This window comes from Castor canadensis, chromosome 17, assembly GCF_047511655.1.
Source record: "Castor canadensis chromosome 17, mCasCan1.hap1v2, whole genome shotgun sequence".
Lineage (NCBI taxonomy): Eukaryota > Metazoa > Chordata > Mammalia > Rodentia > Castoridae > Castor > Castor canadensis.
Genome location: NC_133402.1, coordinates 62,156,232 through 62,175,312, shown reverse-complemented (window position 1 = coordinate 62,175,312; position 19,081 = coordinate 62,156,232). Strand labels below are relative to the sequence as shown.

The following is a 19,081-nucleotide window of genomic DNA, read 5'->3' as shown; positions in this document are numbered from 1 at the left end:
TTAAATACTTGAATCTGTTTTAATCTGGGATACGTGACTTTAGGCATAGGTTGAAAAGTAGGTTTGTGAATCCTTAAACTGTTTTGCAAAATAATTTGCATTTGTATATTTTTCTGGAGAGGTGATTCATAGTTTCTGAGGCAAAGATATTTGGACAACTGATTTTTGTTTTTTGAGTCATGGTCTCTTTGTATGTTCCAGGCTGGCCTTGGACTTACTGTGTAGCCCAGGCCTCCGTGTCCTGTAATCCGTGCTAGGATTGCAGGTGTGCACCACCATGCCAAGGTGGACTAGGAGTTGAACTCAGGGCCTTGGGCTTGCTAGGCAGGTGCTGTACCACCGGACAACTGGTTTTTATAAAATCCATCCTCCCTTCCTCCCCCCTCCCTCCCTTCCTCTCTCTCCCTTTTGAATTGGGGATTGAACAAGTGCTGTACCACTTGAACCTTACCATTAGTCCTTTTGCTTTTTAGTTAATTTTCAGAGAGAGTCTCATGTTTCCCCTGGGCTGGCTTCAAATCGTGATCCTCCTATCTCTGCCTCTTGAACAGTTGGGGTCACAGGCATGCTATCACACTTTTCTTCTACTGAACTGGAAGTTTATCCTCACTGGATATTTTCTCTCTTTACTGCATTGTGGATTTTCAGATATTTGAAGATACTTATATTCCACAGATTTTTTTCTTTCTTAGAGAAAATCTTCTCAATCTTTAACTTCTGGTGATTTTTCTGTCATTTTCATTTTAACTTTTCAACAGGACTAATGGCTTATTTATGAATTTGTTTTGGTTCGTGTAGAAGGTCTTTGGTTTTTTTTTTTTTTTTTTCCTGGAGGTACTGGGGGGTTGAATTTAGGCTCTCACTTGCTAAGCAGGTGCTCTACCATTTGAGTCACTCCCAAGTCCACCTCTACTTTTAAAGCAAGTATTTAAAGAGTAGGTTTGCTTCTTTGGCAACTACATCATACGGATTCATAATCACGTAGGAAGTTAAACTTTTAGCTTCTGTATTATTTAAGAAGATGAACGCTGGGGCTAGCCTTCCTGGGTTTAAATTCTGACTCTATAATTTATTGGCTAGGTGACTTGAGTGAGTTAGGTTAATATTCTGAGCCTCAGTTTCTCCTCTATAAAATGGGCTAATAACGGGATCTACCTCATAAGTTAATAAAAAAGTTAAGTGGGCTGGGCATGGGTGATTTGCGCCTGTGTATATATATATAGTAGGTAGAAAAAATATTTATTACTTATTGATTTTATAGTTGACTGAAATTCTTTGTCCATGCTCTCTCAATTTTCTTTCTTTTTTTTTTGAGAGAGAGGTTCTTGCTATTGGCCTCAAACCCCATGATTTCCAGCCTCTACTTCCCTACTGACTGGGATTACAGACATGTATTGCCACGGCCAGCTCTGTTCCAGTTCTTAAAGTCATGTTCTTCTGATTCTTTATTAGATTTTTTTTTTTGGTAGGATATTGGATTTACCTGTATTAAATTTTCCTTATTGGATTAGTTCTAGTTCTGTTGACAGTTTTTTTTTTTAAAGTCTTGATTTGGTCATGTAATAAATATCAAATCTATGCATTTGATGAATTTGTAAATTTGACAATCCTGCAATTTGATGCAAACGTTTTCTTGAAGTGTTGAATAGGCAGGGTTAATAGCAGAGGACATGTCTTCTAGAAACTTCCCTTAAGGATGATAAAAAACGATTAACTCTTTGGTTAAAGTTGGCCAGACCAATTCTTTTTTTTTTGTGCAGTACTTGGGTTTTAACTCAGGACCTACACTTTGAGCCACTCCACCAGCCCTTTTTTTGAGGTGTTTTTTTTCAAGATAGGGTCTCTGGACTGGCTTCGAACCTCAGTCCTCCTGACTTCTGGCTCCTGAGTAGTTAGGATTACAAGCGTGAGCCACTGTGGCTCTTGGCCTGGAATTCAGCTCATTTCTACCTCAGAAATTTCCAGATTTTCACCAGGAACATCTGAGGGTCTCTGACAGTTGCTGTATTAAAATCCAGACTTCCTATACCTCCTTTTCCTTGGCCTATCAGTTTAATAACTCAAGGTAGGAGTTCTCACTTGTCTTTATTTGTCCATAATGGATCTATGCTACTTTCCAGTGGCATGTGTGGATTATTAATTCTTCCTAGGTGTTCTCAAAGTCCTGGTAATGGCTCTAGAATCCTGTCTGGACTTAAATTGAGCTTCAGGGATCAATAGTTGGTGGATCCCATTCTCTCTCTGAACAACAGTTCTGCATCTCATGTCTTCAGTTTTCGGAACCTTCCTGTTTCCCAGAGTTTCTGAATGATTGTCACAGCTTTGTGGAGCTTTACCTGGAATACTACACCTTTTTGAAGCTTTACTTATAATAGTTAGGAGCTCTCTTTAATCTCATTCGTATTGAGGTTCAGTTTCTATTAATTCATTGATTAAAATTATTAACTGCCTATTTTATGCACTGTACCAAAATTTGGTTTTTTTCCCCTATCAATCTGAAGAGGATTTTTCTTGATAGAGATGCCTAAAGCAAAAAAGATAGTCTATATCTGTTTTTTTCATTTATACTGTTTACTAGTCTGTGCCATCGTTCCTTTTTTTGTTGTTTTTTGTTTTGGTTTTTGGTACAGGTGCTCACTAAGTAACCCAGGCTGACCAGCATCTCTCAATCTTCCTGCCTCAGACTCTCTAGAGTCAGGCACCAACAGGCCTGCTAATGGGGATTAAATTAGGGCCTAGTGTTTCCTAGGCTAGCTGGAGCCATCCCCTCAGTACTTTTTGTTTAAGAAGCACAATAATAGCTTCCCAATTGACCTTCCTTTTATTTAAATCTTTTACTCTCTCCTATCCCTAAGCATGGCCACTGGAATTATCTTTGCTTTTAAAATACACATGCTTTTAAATGTCTTTTCTTCCCTGTTGGAAAAATTTGCCATGATCTAGTCAGAATTTAAATCCTGAGTACTTTTCAGTGCCCTTATTCTGTTTTGTTAACCATCCTTTCAAATTCAAGACCTTCCCCTCTTTATTTTTTGGTGAGGGGGTTGAACCCAGGGCCTTGTGCTTGGTAATCACGTGCTCTACCACTGAGGTATAGCCCAAGCCTTTTTTACCTTTGCTCTTCTTAGGCATGATATGAACCAGCACACCAGTTAGTAGGCGTAGAGACATGGTGACTCCCCACCATGGTCTTTCTGTGAGTCATTGAACAGACACTTAGAGAGTGTTTCCTATGTTAAAGGCACTGTGGGACACCGAGTTGACAAAGGGGCACGAAAAAGCATCAGACCACAAAGAATTCTGTGTGCAAGGAAAGCTGGAATAGGGGGAAGTAGTTTGGAGAAACCAAAACCTTTATAGTCTTTTTGGTTGGGTCTTTCCACAGTTTCTGGTTTTTCTAGGGTGTTAGAAATTCGTTCAAGTACAAGTGAGTGATTTGAAAATTAGCTAATGTTTTTGATCGATCATGCTTTCACTACTGCCACCATTTCCTAAAATTATAAAAATATACTATTTCTGTATGTTCTGTTTAAGTTCAATTATATTTCAGTTAATCAGTTGGTTATATGATGGCTGTGAGCTATGGTTGTGACTTATTTTTTATTACAGTGGGCTTACCGTGAATAGAAACAAGTTTATATTTAGAAAAGATACATGTGGTTAAGCAGACTTTTGTAACATTAATATTTTAAGGCCCTTATAGTCTTTTGCTACATATTATAGGTTCTTTTGACTTGTTAAAAATTGCGTATTTTTAGCTTGCGTGTTGGCACTCTGCTGTAATCCCAGACACTTGGGAGGCAGAAGCAGGAGGGTGATGAATTCCAGGCCAATCTGGGCAGAGTTAGTGAGACCCTACTTCAAAAACAAAACCAAAACAAAAAAAAAACCAAAGAATTAGGGGCGTGACTCAAGCCATAGAGTACTTGCCCTAGATTCAATCCCCAGTACTGCATTCAACCAGTCAATCAACAAATACAACTTATATAAATGTAAGTTTCCTAAAAGGAAATACAGATATCATGAAATGACATAAAATCTTAAAACTGCGATGAAAGAAGAAAAAAGCCCTAAAAATAAGAAGAGTAAAATGCAGTAGTCATGACAGTGTGAGTCGTTAGTCACAGAGCAGAAATACTGTGTCGGGAGACCACTGCACTTGCAGTCACAGAAGCATTGGGTATGTGCGCTAAACCGAATATGTAGCCAGAGATTAGTGCATTTGAAAATAAGAGTGATAGTATATGTCTCTATCGTCACAGTGGAAAATAGAGCACAAAAGGATGTTTTTTTCTTCACTTTTAACTCTAGGTCTATAGTGAAGCATTCTGACTAACTGCCGAAGAGAGCCGTGGTAGACTGTCTGTCTAGGTATGTATGAATATATCTATATGTAGGTGTATGTGTAAATTGAACCTGTAAAGAAAGAATCCAAGCCAGGTATGGTGGTGCATGCCTATAATTCCAGCACCCAAGAGGCTGAGACATGGGGATCTTGAGTTTGAGATCAGCCTGAGCTACATAGTGAGACTGTCTCAAAAAAAAAATTTAATTATTAAATTCAAATGGTCCCAATGAAAACAAAGAATTATTCCTTTAATTTGACTGACTGATTTTGTAGAACATTTTTGGATTTTTTTTTTTCATCGCAACAACTGCTAGGGTAGAGTAATCTATAGCCTGCCATCTAACTATTACAATTCCTGTAGCAGTAGGCAGAACAATGCCTACTGTTTTTCATATTGTGACAATGACAACTTGGATGAATTTTGCAGTTAATCAGTATATCCTAAGGACCAGTCTGATTTTGATAAAGTTTTTATATCCAAAATAGGAAGTTCTGTCAGTTTGTGTTTTATAATAATTGTGTGTGAGGCTTACTGGGTCAGATAGCTCTCTAGCCTCTCCCTATTTTACCCACTCTTCTTCTTAGCTGTTGGTTATCTTGTACACACTCTTGTCTGTCTTTCTTTTTTTTTGTAGGACTGGGGTTTGAACTCAGGGCCTACACCTCAAACCACTCCACCAGCCTTTTTTTGTGATGGGTTTTTCAAGACAGGGTCTTGCAAACTATTTGCTTGGGCTGGCTTTGAATGATGATCCTCCTAATCTCTGCCTCCTAAGTAGCTAGGATTACAGGCATGAGCCACCAGCACCCAGCTCCTATATTTCTTGAAGAAAACATGAGATCAAGTGCTATGATTTGTGTGAGCCATGTGATATTTCAGTTAGCGATAGACTTCTTGTGTAACTGTGGCCCCATAAGATTATAAGGGAGCTGAAACATTTCTTTGACCCAGTACAGCTGTAGCCATTGTACCATCTTGATCTAATACTCACATGTTTGTGGTGATGCTGGTGTAAAGAAACCGTGTAAAAATATAGCACGCACAACTACCTTCACAGTATAATACTTTCTGCTGTTGTTCTTGGAACTAGGGCTTTGCACTTGCACAGCAGAGCCACACCTCCAGTCCACTGCTCTAGTTCTTTTGGAGGTGGGGTCTTGAGAACTATTTCCCTGGGCTTGTCTGGAACTTCGATCCTCTTGATCTCAGCCTCCCAAGTAGCTAGGATTATAAGCGTGAGCTGCCAATGCCTGACTGATGATAGTGATGGTGAACAACTGTTACTGGTTTATGTAGTTGCTGTTCTGTAGTTTTATTATGATTTCGGAGTGTACTCCTTTTAGTTACAAAGAAAGTCCTGTAAAGCTGGATGCCATGTTACACTGGCTGCAGCCTCACATGCTTGGTGTTCATTGGTGTATTAATTGCATCATTTTCTCTCATACTTGATTTAGTCTCATATTTTGTTCATCATGCCTTAGGACAATAGGTACACTATATCCACATCATATAGCCTAGGTGTATAGTATCTGTACCAGATAGGCACATGACATAATCATCACCATAATCATCAATGGTGAGATGTTAGTCTTGATTGTCAACTTGATTGGATTGAGAAACACCTAGATTAGTAAACCAGAGCTCTGGGTGTGTCTGAGGGGTTTCTAGAGAGGACTAACTAAGGCGGGAGGACCTGCCCTGAATGTGGGCAGTTCCATCTCAGAGGTTGGGGCCTGAGTGGGTAAAACAGGGAAAGGAGAAAGCCCAAAGCACAGGCTTTCTCTCACTTTGCTTCCTGGCTGCCTGCCATGAGCTGAGCAGCTGTGTTCTACCACGCCCTTCTGCCATGATGCTCTGCCTCGCCACAGCTCAGACTTGGAACAAGCCCACCAAGGACGGAAACCTCACACTGTGAGCCAAGAACTCGTTCCTTCCCTTAAATTATTTCTCTCAGGTATTTGATCATAGCAACCAGGGCAAGATGATAATGTTAACACCTGTACAATATTAGTAAAGAAGCTGAAACCCTTATTTGCATTTTACCAGGCTTCCACTAATGACATTTTTCTCCTCAAGTATTCTGTGCAAGGCCCACATTGCATTTAGTTGTTATTTCTTTTTAGTCTTTTCTTTTGTGTAGTAGGCTTCAGTTTTTCTTGTCATTCATGACCTGGACACTGCTGAAGAGTACCGATAGTTGTTTTTCAGAATGTCCCTCTATTTGGGTTCATTGAATATTCTCTCATGATTGGAATGAGATTATGGTAAAATTACTACCCTTGAACTTATTTTCAATTTTGAATGGCTTCTGTTTTTCTGAAGTGCATCCTTTGGAAATTTATTTATTCACTAGCTGTTAAAGGTCAGCTTGTTGAAAAATTTTTTGGTGCTTCTGGGGTTTGAACTCAGGGCCTCATGCTTGCTAGGCAGGTGCCCTACCACTTGAACTACTCTGTCAGTCCTCTTTTGTGATGGGTTTTTCAAGATAAGATCTCATGAACTGTTTGCCAGGGCTGACCTTGAACTGTGATCCTCCTGATCTCTGCTTCCTGAGTATTTACAATTATAGGTGTGAGCTCCTGGTTCCCAGCTGAAAAGGTTTTTATTTTAATCCCCACCTTTTTATTTTTTATTCATTTATTTATTTAGTAGTACTGGGGATTGAATTCTGGCCACTGGCTTGCTAGGCCAGGACTCTATATTTGAGTCACACCCGCAGCCCTTCACCCTCATTTTTGAGAGATAGTTTGGTAATCTAGTTTGATACCATTTTCCCTTAGCACCTTGATGCTACTACTTAATTTTGTTCTGAGAAATCTTGTGCAATGGAATTGTCATTCTTTTTCAGGTGATCTATTGTGCTCTTGGCCTACTTTTTCCCCTAAGCGTTTTTGAAGTGTAGGGGTGGAACCTAGCACCTTTTGCATGCCAGCCAGGCAAGTGCTCCACCACTGAGCTGTACCCCAGCTCTCCATGTGCTTTTAAAATTGTAGCAAAATGTATGTAACATGGAATTGCTCTCTTAACTATTTTCAGGTACACAGTCAGTGTCATGAAGTGCACAGATAGTGTTGTGCAACTGTCAGCCTCCATTCATTTCCAGAACTCTTTTCGTTTTGCAAAACTGAAAACTTGGTACCAGTTAGTTGGTACCAGTAGTTCCCCATTCCTTCTCCCCCTCTGGTGGGCTTTCTGTTTGTGTGAATGAGAGCATTCCACTTACGTACGGCATATAAGTAAATCATTCAGTTTGTCCTTTTGACTGGCTTGTTTCACTTGCCCTAATGCCCTTAAGCGTCAATCTCTGTTGTAGCATATGTGAGGATTTCATCCCTTTTTAAGTGGATGACCCTCCATTGATTCACTTGCTCCTCTTTGATTATCTGTTCATCTCTCAACATTAACTATTGCAGACAATGCCACTCCAAGACCCTGCTTTCAGTTCTTTTCAGTATATACCCAGGAGTAGGTTTGTTTATTTATTTATTTATTTATTTATTTTTGTGGTGCTGGGGATTGAACCCAGGGCCTCACACATGATAAGTAGGTGCTTTGCCATGGAGCAACACTCCTAGTTCTGGTAATTCTATATTTTGTTTTTTGAGCGACCACCATATTGTTTTCCACCACGTCTGTATTGCAGTGCACATGAGCTCCAGTTTCATCGAGTCCTTATAGCACTTGTTATTTCCTGGGTTTCTGATGTGATGGTCCTATTGGGTGTGAAGTGCTGTCTTGGTGTGGTTTTGGCTTGTGTTCCTTACACATCAGTGTTGTTGAGCATCTTCATGTCTTATTGGCCTTTTTTTATATTGTATAGCTTTTTCTATTCAAGTCCTTTGCCTTTTCTTTCTTGTTTTGCTCTCTGATCTGGCTGTATTGTCCAGGCAGGTCCCTAACCTTGTGGACTGAAAGACCCTTCCATCTCTACCCCCACCTGTACCTGGACTGTGAGCATCCTTAGTGCGTTTTTTTTTTTTTTTTTTTTTTTTTTGGTGGGACTGGGGTTTGAACTCAGGACTTGGTATTTGCAAAGCAGGCACTTTACCACTTGAGCCTCACCAGTCCATTTTGGTCTAGTTATTTTGGAAATGGGTGTCTTGTGAACTGTTTGCCCCAGGTGGTGTCAAAATTTCAATCCTCCCATCTCACTCTCCCAAGTAGCTAGGGTCATAGGCATGAGCCACTGGCGCCTGGCTTACTCTGCCCATTTTTAAATTGAATTTTATTTTTGCTGTTGAGTTTTAGGAGTTCTGTATATATTTTGTATAGCAATCCCTTGTCAGATACATGATTTGCAGACACTTTTTCCCATTCTGTGGTTGACATTTTAATTACTGATACTGCCTCTTGTTGCAATTTTCATTAAGTTCAATTTATGATTTTTTTTTCTTTACTTTCCTGTGCCTTTGAAATCATTCTCAGACTGTTTTCAAGATCTCTTTGTTTTTAGTGTTTTACTGTGTTTAAGTAGAGGTGTGGGTTTTTTTTAAAGTAGGTTGTCACTGTGATTTCTTAATTGAAATTTTTTTTTAATTTGAACATTTTTAAGAGCTCCTTTCCTTCCCTAGTTTACAGAGTTTAAATAAATTTTTTTTTCCTTTTTTTTTTTTTTTTGGTGACTGTACTGGGGTTTGAATTCAGGGCTTCCTGCTTGCTAGGCAGGAATTCTTCTGCTTAAGATACACCTCCAGCCCCAAAGACATTTCTTGTCTTAGAAAAAAATTTCAAAGCTGTTGGTTGATACCTGCCTGTGCCCCCGCCCCCAGGTCATCCTTTCATTGATAGTGTAAAAGGCAGCAGGGGTCTCAGTTAACTCATTACCTCATGTGGCTCCCAAGGCACTGTAAGGCCATCAAAGCCAGTTCAAGCCATCGTGGTGGCACATGCTTATAGACTCCCAGTACTCCCAGCACTTGGGAGACTGGGGCAGTAGGACCTCCCAAGTTTGAGGCCAGCTTCAGCTACATAGTGAAAAGCTGTCTCGAAACGAAACAGAACAGCCAAAGGTCTTGCTTACTCATATTGACAGATTCTTCGAGGGCAGCTGAAAGCCTATTTTTGTGAGCTCAGTATTTGAGAGGATATTTAATTTATCCAACATTTCTAGATGTTTTGTTAAAGTGAGATTGTCATGTTATTTAGTCTACTGTGTTTCAGAGAACAAAGGTTTCATTTCCTTTATACAATTTCTTTCCTCTTTCCCCCATTTTTCCCTTTCAGATTCCTTTTAGTTGGACTTACTGGAATGATGTAGGTTTTTTTTTTTTTTTTAAGTTTTCTGCTTTGTTTTGTGGGAGATTTCCTACCTTTCTTTGCCATCTCCCAAACATTGTGCTTCCATTTTTCCTCCCCTTGTCCCTTTCTCCTTTCCTCCTTCCCTCCCTCCCTCCCTCTTCTTCCTTCTCTCCCTGTTTATATGCGCAGTGTTCATTAGTTCTGATGTCTCTGTTTTACTAATTTGGCCTCTTTATTTCATGTTATAGTTTTTCCTCAATTGTTAAGTAAACTTTGGCCACCTGTTCAGATTGAACAGTTAGACAATGAAAAGCTGAATAAAGCCTCGTGCCAGGTGGCTCAAGTCTGTAATCCTAGCTACTCAGAAGGCAGAGATAGGAGGATTGAGAATTGAAGACACTCCCAGACAAATAGTTCTCAAGACCCTATCTTGAAAAAAAAAAACTCACAAAAAAAGGCCGCTGGCAGAGTGGCTTAAGTGGTAGAGTGCCTGGTAGCAAATGTGAGGTCCTGAGTTCAAACCCAGTACCACCAAAAAAAAAAAGATGAGTAAAATCTTTGACCATGGGGAGCGGTTAACTATAAGTCTTTCTTCTTTGTCCAACTGCAAGTTTTTTTGTTTTTTTGTTTTTTTTTTTTTTTTTGGTGGTACTGGGGTTTGAACTCAGGGCCTCACACTTGCTTGGCAGGTGCTCTACCACTTGAGTCACTCTGTCAGTCTTTTTTCATGTTGGGTATTTTTAAGTAGGATCTCACAAACTTTTTGCCTGGGCTGGTCTCAAACCATGATCCTCCTGGTCTCTGCCTTCTAAGTAGCTAGGATTACAAGCTTGAGCCACTGGCGCCCAGCTGACAATTCTGAATTTTTTCATTCATCTGGTATGATGCTTTCCTGAATTTCCCTGGTGCATAGTCATGACGTCTGTTCCCTGTGTTCAGCTGCCTCTTTCATTGAGTCTTCACTGTCTTCATATATCTTTGACTGTTGTGCTCATGGAAGATTTTGGTTTTCTGTTTTAGAACCAAAGTAAATTAACCTGTGTTAGCCCCAGAGCTGTCAGTACATCAGTCACTGCAGTTTTAGAATTCTGATGCCAAAATGGCTTATGTGCACTAGCTAGCGTCCTGGTAAATGAACAGTGGGTGACCACGTTATTGTGGCTGCTGGAATGAGGGGGTGCATCAGAAACCTTGAAGTGTGCCCCTTTTCCCAGCTGCTTTGTCTCTACCTTGCCCCCTTTTCACAGTAATAGTAAATGTCTTAGCAAGCAAAGACGATAGATGTGACAGCTGTGTGGGAGCTTCACAAGCATGCTGGGTACTTATAAGATTGTAGTCACTGATTCTCTTACCTTTGAAATACATTTTTACTGATAACTTGTCTGGTAAAGAGTATTTTTACCTAATTTTTCGGATCATGTTTATTACTAATGAGTAGTTCCTTTGATGTGATGGGTATCTTCTAGTTTTCGTTGTTCCTATTAGAATGATCACACTTACCTATTAAAACACCACGACATCGTTAAGATTTTTTCCATGCTGATTAAATGGCAATTATTTATTTATTTATTTATTTATTTTGGTGCTGAGGGCTGAACTCAGGGCCTAGTGCTTGCTAGTTAGGTGCTTTAACCCTTGAGCCACTCCACCAGCCCTTTTTTTTTTTTTTTGGTGAGGGGTTTTTTCAAGATAGTATCTCTCCAATTTTTTGCCTGGGCTGGTTTCGAACCTTGATCCTCCTTATCTCTGCCTCCTGAACAGCTAGGATTATAAGTGTGAACTACCCACATCCAGTCACCCTGTGTTCTTTTCCATGGAGTCTTCTTAACCTTGTTTCTCTCATTCTACATCAATAGGTTTGCATAGGTTAGGAAAGGGTGTTTCTCTTGGTGTTTGTTCTTTCTCTCTACTAACTGGTGATCTGAAGATTAGTGTCAGGGCTGGAGGAGTGGCTCAAGTAGTAGAGCACCTGCCTAGCAAGTATGAGGCCTTGAGTTCAAACCCAACTATTGCCACAAAAAAAAAAAAAAGAGAAAGACTGAAGGTCATTGTCTTCTCTGTCTTCTAGTAATGCTAATGTTGAAAACATTGATCCTGTGGGGTTTTACTTATTCTCCTTGTTTATTTTACGTCTGTTTAAGGAAGGTGAGTGGAAGGAATTAGATTACCTCCATTGTCCTATAAACCTAGAAAGGTTCAATGATCCCAGTTCTCAGATGATATAATTTTATACTTGAGAAACCCAAGAGTCAGCTGGATTTGTTATAAAACTGTTGTAAATAGCAAGGGATAATTCAGTTATGTACTGGAGTATAAAATTAGTAAGTGGAAAACCATAACTTTTTTTGAAACAGGGTATTGCTATGTAGCTCAGACTGGCCTCAAGCTGGCTATATAGCCCAAGGTGGCCATGAATTTGTGATCCTCCTGCCTCAGCTCTAGAGTGCTGGGATTGTAGGCATGCACCACCACACCCTGGCTTGAAAAATGTAACTTTCTATGCAAATAGCTTGGAAGATACGATCCTCATCTATAATATGTATGAATAAACACCAGCAAAAATTAAACAAACAATAAAGTCTCTCCCCCCCCCCCAAAAAAAAAGAACCATGTGCCTGGTAGTAACTATAACAAGAAGTGTGCAAAACCTGTTGTTTTACTTTCCTAGGGCTAGTACCAAGTGGGTGGCTTAAAACAACAGGAATTTGTTATCTTACAGTTCTGTCAGCTATAATCCTGAAACTAAGGGCACTGTTCCCTCCAGAACCAAAGCCTCTAGGGAGGATGTATCCTTGCCTATTCCGGTTTTTGGTAGCACCAGGTATTCTGTGTGGAAGGTAACTTATGGCAGCAGAATTTCAACTTCTGTCTTCTTCTCTTAGCTATCACCTTCCTGTGTCTCTTCTCCTCTTCTTTTAAGAACACCAGGGAAGATTTGGGGGTGATTTGGTTGTGCCATCTTCATCCCGTTGATCACCAGGGTTGATTAGACTGATATGACTGGTTAGGTGGATGTCCCTGTCCTCCCTTGCTGCTCTAGGTGCATCCTTTCCAAAGCTTTGCATGGGGTGGAAGAGGACAACCTTCCCTGACACAGGAGGACCGTGCTTCAGGCAAGGGTGTCTGAGTAACTGTGCTTCTGCTAGAATATTCAAACAGGCTCTCCAGAGCACCAGTGATTTAGTGTTAGGGCCTGTTACTGGATCGCATCAGTCCTCCCTAAATTACTTTAACTTACAAGTTTAACATCTTCCTAATGCTGAGTCTTCTTATCCAAGGACACAGTACACATTTCCATTTATTCAAACCAATTTATGTGTCCTTCAGGGATGTTTAAATTCTTCTCCATGAGAGCCTGCCCATGAAGCATGAGGCCCTCAGTTCAAACCCCAGTACGGGATTTGGTGATGCAGTGACTGCTCCAGTGTGGGAGACTAGTTATGGTGAAGAGACATTTTGTTGCTCCTCTTATCTCAGAGAACGATATAGCAAGGCATCATCTTGTCTGTCATCTTGAGAGGATATCTGTTGAGACAGAGCTACTTAGGGACTTGAAAATAAGGAACAGTCAAGGCTCAGAGGATTTTGGGACACCCTGCCACAGTGTCTGGGTAAAAGAGAGTCATGAGAGGAGAGTATAGAGGGGGAGAGGGTCTGATGTGGTTCGGTGGAGAAGTTTAAGTAGTAGGGAGCTTGGGCTATGAAGGGCACAGTGGTCAGAGGCCCTACCCTCTCTGACAGGGAGTGAGTCCCATCCCCTGAAGGTTAAGGCAGAAATAGCACCAAGCCCCTGGTTGGCTTGGTACTTGGCTCCCACGACCTGCCTCCTGGCCATATGTGTTGTTAGCCAGGCAGGTCTGAGAGCCTCAAGTCCAGGCCCCTGGTGGACCACATAATTTCCATAGTCTTCCCCTCTCTCAGAAGGTGAACTGTTTGGCAGGGTCTGAAAGCACGGAGACCTATCTCTGGAAACTGCATCTGGGCTCTCTGAAGCCCTCATTTCACAGCCTCCTCCTCTCCCCGACCTGTCAGGGATGTAAACTGCCAAGGGGTGCACTGAGACCAGCAAGCAGAGTGCCTTGGTCCCTCCATTCTCCCTGCCAGTACAGAACTCATTTTGCCCCCTGCTGTTTCCCTATTCTTTGGGAGACATCACCAGACTTGGACAGTTGCTGCCATTAGGGACACAAACTGGTAGAACCTGTAAAACTCCCTGTAGCCAGCAGTGGCTCCCAGTACACAAAGTAGGAATGCTCCTGTAGTGATAGCAGCCCAGGAGCAGACAATGGAAGCTTCTACATTAGAGTCTAGCTAACTTTCCTTGATCTAAGCTATGCTGGGGATCAGGCCCTGTGCCCTAAGTGGTTGGGTGAGTGCCTGGCTTCTGAGCTATACTCCCTGTAGTGGTAAGAAATAGCACCTTATCCTTACCACTAACAGTTCTGCCTGAACATCACAAACACTTTAACAGAAAGTTATTGCAAGCAATAACTTGGCATCAGATGAGCAAGTCCAAATATAGAAACATAAAAAGTATGAAAAAATAAGCTCAAAAATTCCATTCCAATGGACACCAAAGATAGTGAATTGGTGAAGTCTAAGACAAAGAACTCAAAAGAATGACTTTAAGAATGAGAGTTACAGAGGATATGAATAAATAGGACCTGAATGAATCCAGGAGAGTACAAATGAATAAGTGAAATAAGGATGACAATGCAGTATGTGAAAGAGAAGCTCAACAATGATACAGATAGCTTGAAAAAACCAAATTAAGATCCTGGGAATGAAAAAACTCAAGTCAAAAACCAAACAAACAAACAAAACAACTCAGTTGAAATCCTTTCCAGCAGACTGGATCAAACTAAAGACAGAATATCAGGACATCAGGGGTGGAAACAAGGAAGACGTGTTAGAACATTCATATAAAGATTTTTACAAAGCATACAAGACCTCTGGGACATCATTAGAAGACCTGTAAATCATGAGCATAGAAAGAGAAGAGCTGCAAGCTAAAGTCATCAAAAACATATTGAGTAAAGTAAGAGCAGAAAACTTCCCATGTTTTGAGGAGATGATTAGCCAGACATAGGAAGCAGGTTCAGAAAAACACTCCAAGGTATATTACAGTTAAAATGTTAGATTTATAGAACAAGAGAAAAACATTGAAAGCTGAAAGACAGAAGTACCAAGTCACATAGAAGCAAACATCAGAATAACAGCAGATTTCTCAAAGAAACTTTCAAAGCAAGGAGGGCATAGAGTGATGTATTTTTAGCCCTCAAAGAAAATTAATGCCAACCTAGATCACTGTATCCAGAAAAGCTATCCTTCATAATTGAAGGAGAAATAAAAACCTTCCATGATTAACAAAAGCTAAAGAATTCATGACCACTAAACCAGTGCTGAAGAAGACACTTAAAGAAATCCTACACACAGAAGAGGAAGATAATCATAACCATGAAAATATGTTAAAGAGCCGGGCACTGGTGGCTCACACCTGTAATCCTAGGTACTCAGGAGACAGAGTCAGGAGGATTGTGACCCGACGCCAGCCCCAGGCAAATAGTTTGTGAGACCCTGTCTTGAAAATGCCCAACACAAAAAGAACTGGTGGAGTGGCTCAAGGTGTAGGCCCTGAGTTCAAACCCCAGTACCACCAAAACAAAACAAAAAAACAACCATTTGTTCCCTTCAAGAAACACACCTCACTGGAAAAACATACCTTCACAGGCTTAGAGTGGAAGGATGGAAAATTGTTTTCCAAGCAATTGGAGCCCAAAAGCAAGCAGGAATAGCTATACTTGCCTGATAAAATTAGTCAAAAGACAGAGAGAAATTCACTTCATTTTGATAGGGAGAATAACCCACCAAGAGGATAAAATGGTTATAAACATGCCCACTGGATGTTGGCATACCCAGTTTCATAAAACAAACACTACTGGACATAAAAGCAAATAGACCCCAGCACAGTAATAGTGGGTGACTTTAATACCAAACTCTTATTAAGAGATAGGTCATCCAGGCAAGAAAATCAGTAAGGAAACATCAGAAGTAAATGACACTACAAATCAAATGGGCTTAGCAGACATATGCAGAATATTCCCTCAACAGCCTCTGAATATACATCTATCTTAGCAACCCACAGAACTTTCTCCAAAATAGATCATATTTTAGAATAGAAAGTAAGCCTGAACAAATACAAGAAAATTGAAACGACTTCCTGTATTTTTTCAGCCCACAATGAAATAAAACTAGAAATCAGTAGCAAGGGAAACAACAGAAATGCTCAGATACATGGAGAGTGAACAGTACACTTTTGAATGATCAGTTGGTCATCCAAGAAATAGGTGGGTGGAGGATAAGAACATCCTAGAATCAAGTAGAAATGAGAATGCATCTTACCAGAATCTTTGGGTCTCAGCAAAGGCAGTGCTAAGAGGAAAGGTTCTAGCTATGAGTACCTAAATAAATCTGAAATAAATGATGATGCACCTCAACCTATTAGAAAAACAAGAACAAGCCAAACCCCAAAGCAGATGGAAATAAAGATGGGGGAGAAATTAATGAAATTGAGTCTAAAAGAGCAATATGAAATGTAAGGAACTGCCGAATAAAGACCACGCCACATGTGGAAAGGAAAGATTTATTCGTGGCCAGACTTCAGAGCTGTCACTCTTTTGGGTTCATAGTGCAGCAGCTTGGCTGAAATGGGTAGTGGGCTTTATAGGAGGGGCCAAGCCATGGGGGAGGGAGAGAGTCTCTGGTCTCTGATTATCTGTGATCACCAGATGGAACAGGTTGACATGCCTGGCTAGTTGAGTAACTGGAAGTTCCTGAGAGTTTGTAAGCAGAGAAACAAGCAGGGGAGTTGGGCAAGCGGTCATAAATCAGGGGGTCTGGTTTTGGTGCTAGCCTCGGGACATTTCACCCGCCCCAAGAATGCCAGGGACCTAACATTCCAGCCTTTTGTTGGTAGTATTGGCGCTGATCGATCTGGCTGCTTCATGCTGAGTGGGGGTGTTGATAAGGGGGGTTTGGCTGGAATTTGGAAATTTGTGAGGCTGATGGTTTTTCCCAGTCTCCATTTGCAGAGAAGGCCAGTTGTTGGTAGGCCAGAGAAGGTTGTAGTAGCATCTGGTGGGAAGTCTGTCTGCTGAGTTCCTGGAATGATCCTGGAGGCATCTAGGGTTAAAGAGCATTTTCCTGGCTTAAGGGTTTGTATTTCCATAGCATCATTACATGCGCAGCTGTTTTTCTTTCTATAATGGACCTAATAGATCGTACAACCAAGGGAAGGAAGCAGGGAAGTATTAGGCATGCTCCCAGAATTAGGCCCACTGCCCCTACCAGTGTTTTAATTCACCTATGGTAGAAAATTGAGAGCAGATGAGGGCTAAGAACTTATGTAGGGGTGGAAGAGGGAGAGTTTGCTGGAGAGGCGTAGCCGCGTGGGGTGCAGCGGTGCACAAGAGTACTCATCCTTTGCTGTAGTGGGGGAGTCTGAAGTTGGTGGACAATGTTTTATCCTTGAGAGATGCTGCCACTGGGGGATTCCGTTGAGCTTGACAGTGGTGGGCATTGTGAGGATGACCAGATGAGGGCCGGTCCACCGAGGTCTCAACAGGGAGAGTCGAAGATCCTTGAGGAGAATAAGATCCCCTGGTTTAACCGAAGATGTTATGGGGCCCTGTGAGGGGTGGGGCCCAGGACCTGGTCCGCATGCTCTCTGAGAAGTTCCCTGAGAAGATTAAGCTTAGTAAGGCAGGTAGTCAGCCAAAGGAGCAGGGTCTGTTGGAGGCAAGTTTCCTAAGAGAAATGGGCGGCCATACATTATTTCAAAGGCGCTCAAGAAGGAAGGGCTTTGGTGGGGGGGTGGCCCTGATGCAGGCCAAAGCTAAAGGCAAGAGCTGAGTCCAGGGTAAGTGGAGCTCAATGGAGAGCTTTTTTAGATGGTTTTTTATTATTCCATTTGTTCTCTCTACTTTTCCTGATGATTGAGGGTGATAAGGGATGTGTTCCAGGCCACTCCCAGGGTAGAGGAGACAATTTGGGTCACCTTTGAAAATCCAAAGTGGGGGATAATGTCATTGATTAAGTGGGTAGACACTATGTCTGCTGACTCGCCTGTAGTAGGAAAAGCCTCAACCCATCCAGAAAAGGTGTCAACCAAGGTTAATAAATATTAAAGTTTTTTATGAGCTGGCATATGGGTAACATCGATCTGCCAGTCTTCCCCTGGTATGGAGCCCCAGAGCTGGTGAGCAGAGAAGGAAGGGGGTGGTCTCAGGCCACCCTGGGGAGGAATCTGGGCACAGGTGGGGCACTCTTGGGTAATCTTTTTTATGAGAGTTGGGAGAGAAGGATGAAAGAATAAGGGTTGAAGGAAGTGGAGAAGGGGCTTAGCGCCAATATGAAGGGTTTTGTGAATGGCCCTTAGAACCCCTCTGCTTGTGTGTTGGGGAGAACATGTTTTCCACTTAAAAGGAGCCTTCCTTGTGAACCTGATGTGGCTCCTAGATTTATAAGGTAGTTATGAAAAGTGCTGTGGGGGGAGTCTGAGCGCTAGCTCTTTTTGCCTCTCTGTCAGCAAAGGCATTGCCCTGGGCAGTCTCTGTAGTTTCTGGTTGGTGTTCCGTGCAATGGATTACTGCTACTTTTGTGGGAAGGTACGAGGCCTTTAGCAGTTTAAGAATTAGAGACCCGTTGGTGATGGGTGTGCCCTTTGTGGTGCGAAGGCCCTTTCCTCCCAGAGAGCAGCATGATGGTGTATAATGTGTTAAGCATGTTTAGAGTCAGTAAAGATGTTGGCTGTCTTTCCCTCAGCTAAGGCAAGGGCTCTGGTTAGAGCGATCAGTTCTGCCTTTTGAGAGGTGGTACCCCATGGGAGAGGACTGGACTCAATGACATGTGTGAGGGACCCTGCAACATAGCCTGCTCGCCTCCTGCCTGTGGAATCTAGTGAGGAACTGCCATCTATAAACCAAGAAATATCTGGGTTGGACAGAGGTGAGCTTGACAGGTGGGGTTGACAGTAAGTTAGAGTCTCTAAGGATTCCAGGCAAGAGTGTTCTGGGGTGTGACGTCAGGAAGTAGGGTGGCAGGATGAAGGGGTTTTCTAGGAAAGTGAGGTGGAAAAGTTGCAGTCTTGAGGGAGACAGATTGGAAAAGCAGCGGTGAGACAAGAGGTCAGTCAGCTGGTGAGGGGAACAGGACAGTGGTGGGCTTCCCAAAAGTGAGTTTGGAGGCTTCCTGAGTTAGTAGGGCTGCTGCAGCCAAGGCACACAGGCAAGGCTGCCAGCCCTTGACAACAGGGTCAAGCTATTTAGATAAGTAGGCTACAGCGGCGAAGGTGGGACCCTTCATCTGTCCTAACACTCCCAGTGCCATTCCTCCCCTCTCAGTGATACATAGCTTGAAAGGGTCGTCTAAGTTTGGGAGAGAGAGAGCAGGGACATGGAGGAGGGCTTGTTGGAGTTTGAGAAAGGGAGTTTTGA

At 41.9% G+C, this 19,081-nt stretch overlaps 1 protein-coding gene across 23 annotated transcripts in view; it reads left to right on the top strand.

Annotated features, from left to right (window-relative positions):
* Positions 1 to 19,081, top strand: part of Tfdp2 (transcription factor Dp-2) — a 152,821-nt gene that overhangs the window by 2,003 nt on the left and 131,737 nt on the right. For 19 of the 23 annotated variants that reach the window (XM_074059098.1, XM_074059091.1, XM_074059089.1 and 16 more), the window contains exon 2: positions 4,312 to 4,371. The exons of the other annotated variants lie outside the window; for them this stretch is intronic. The gene's annotated coding sequence lies outside the window, so the exon portion shown is untranslated. The remainder of the gene's footprint in view (positions 1 to 4,311; positions 4,372 to 19,081) is intronic. 23 annotated transcript variants of the gene reach the window in all.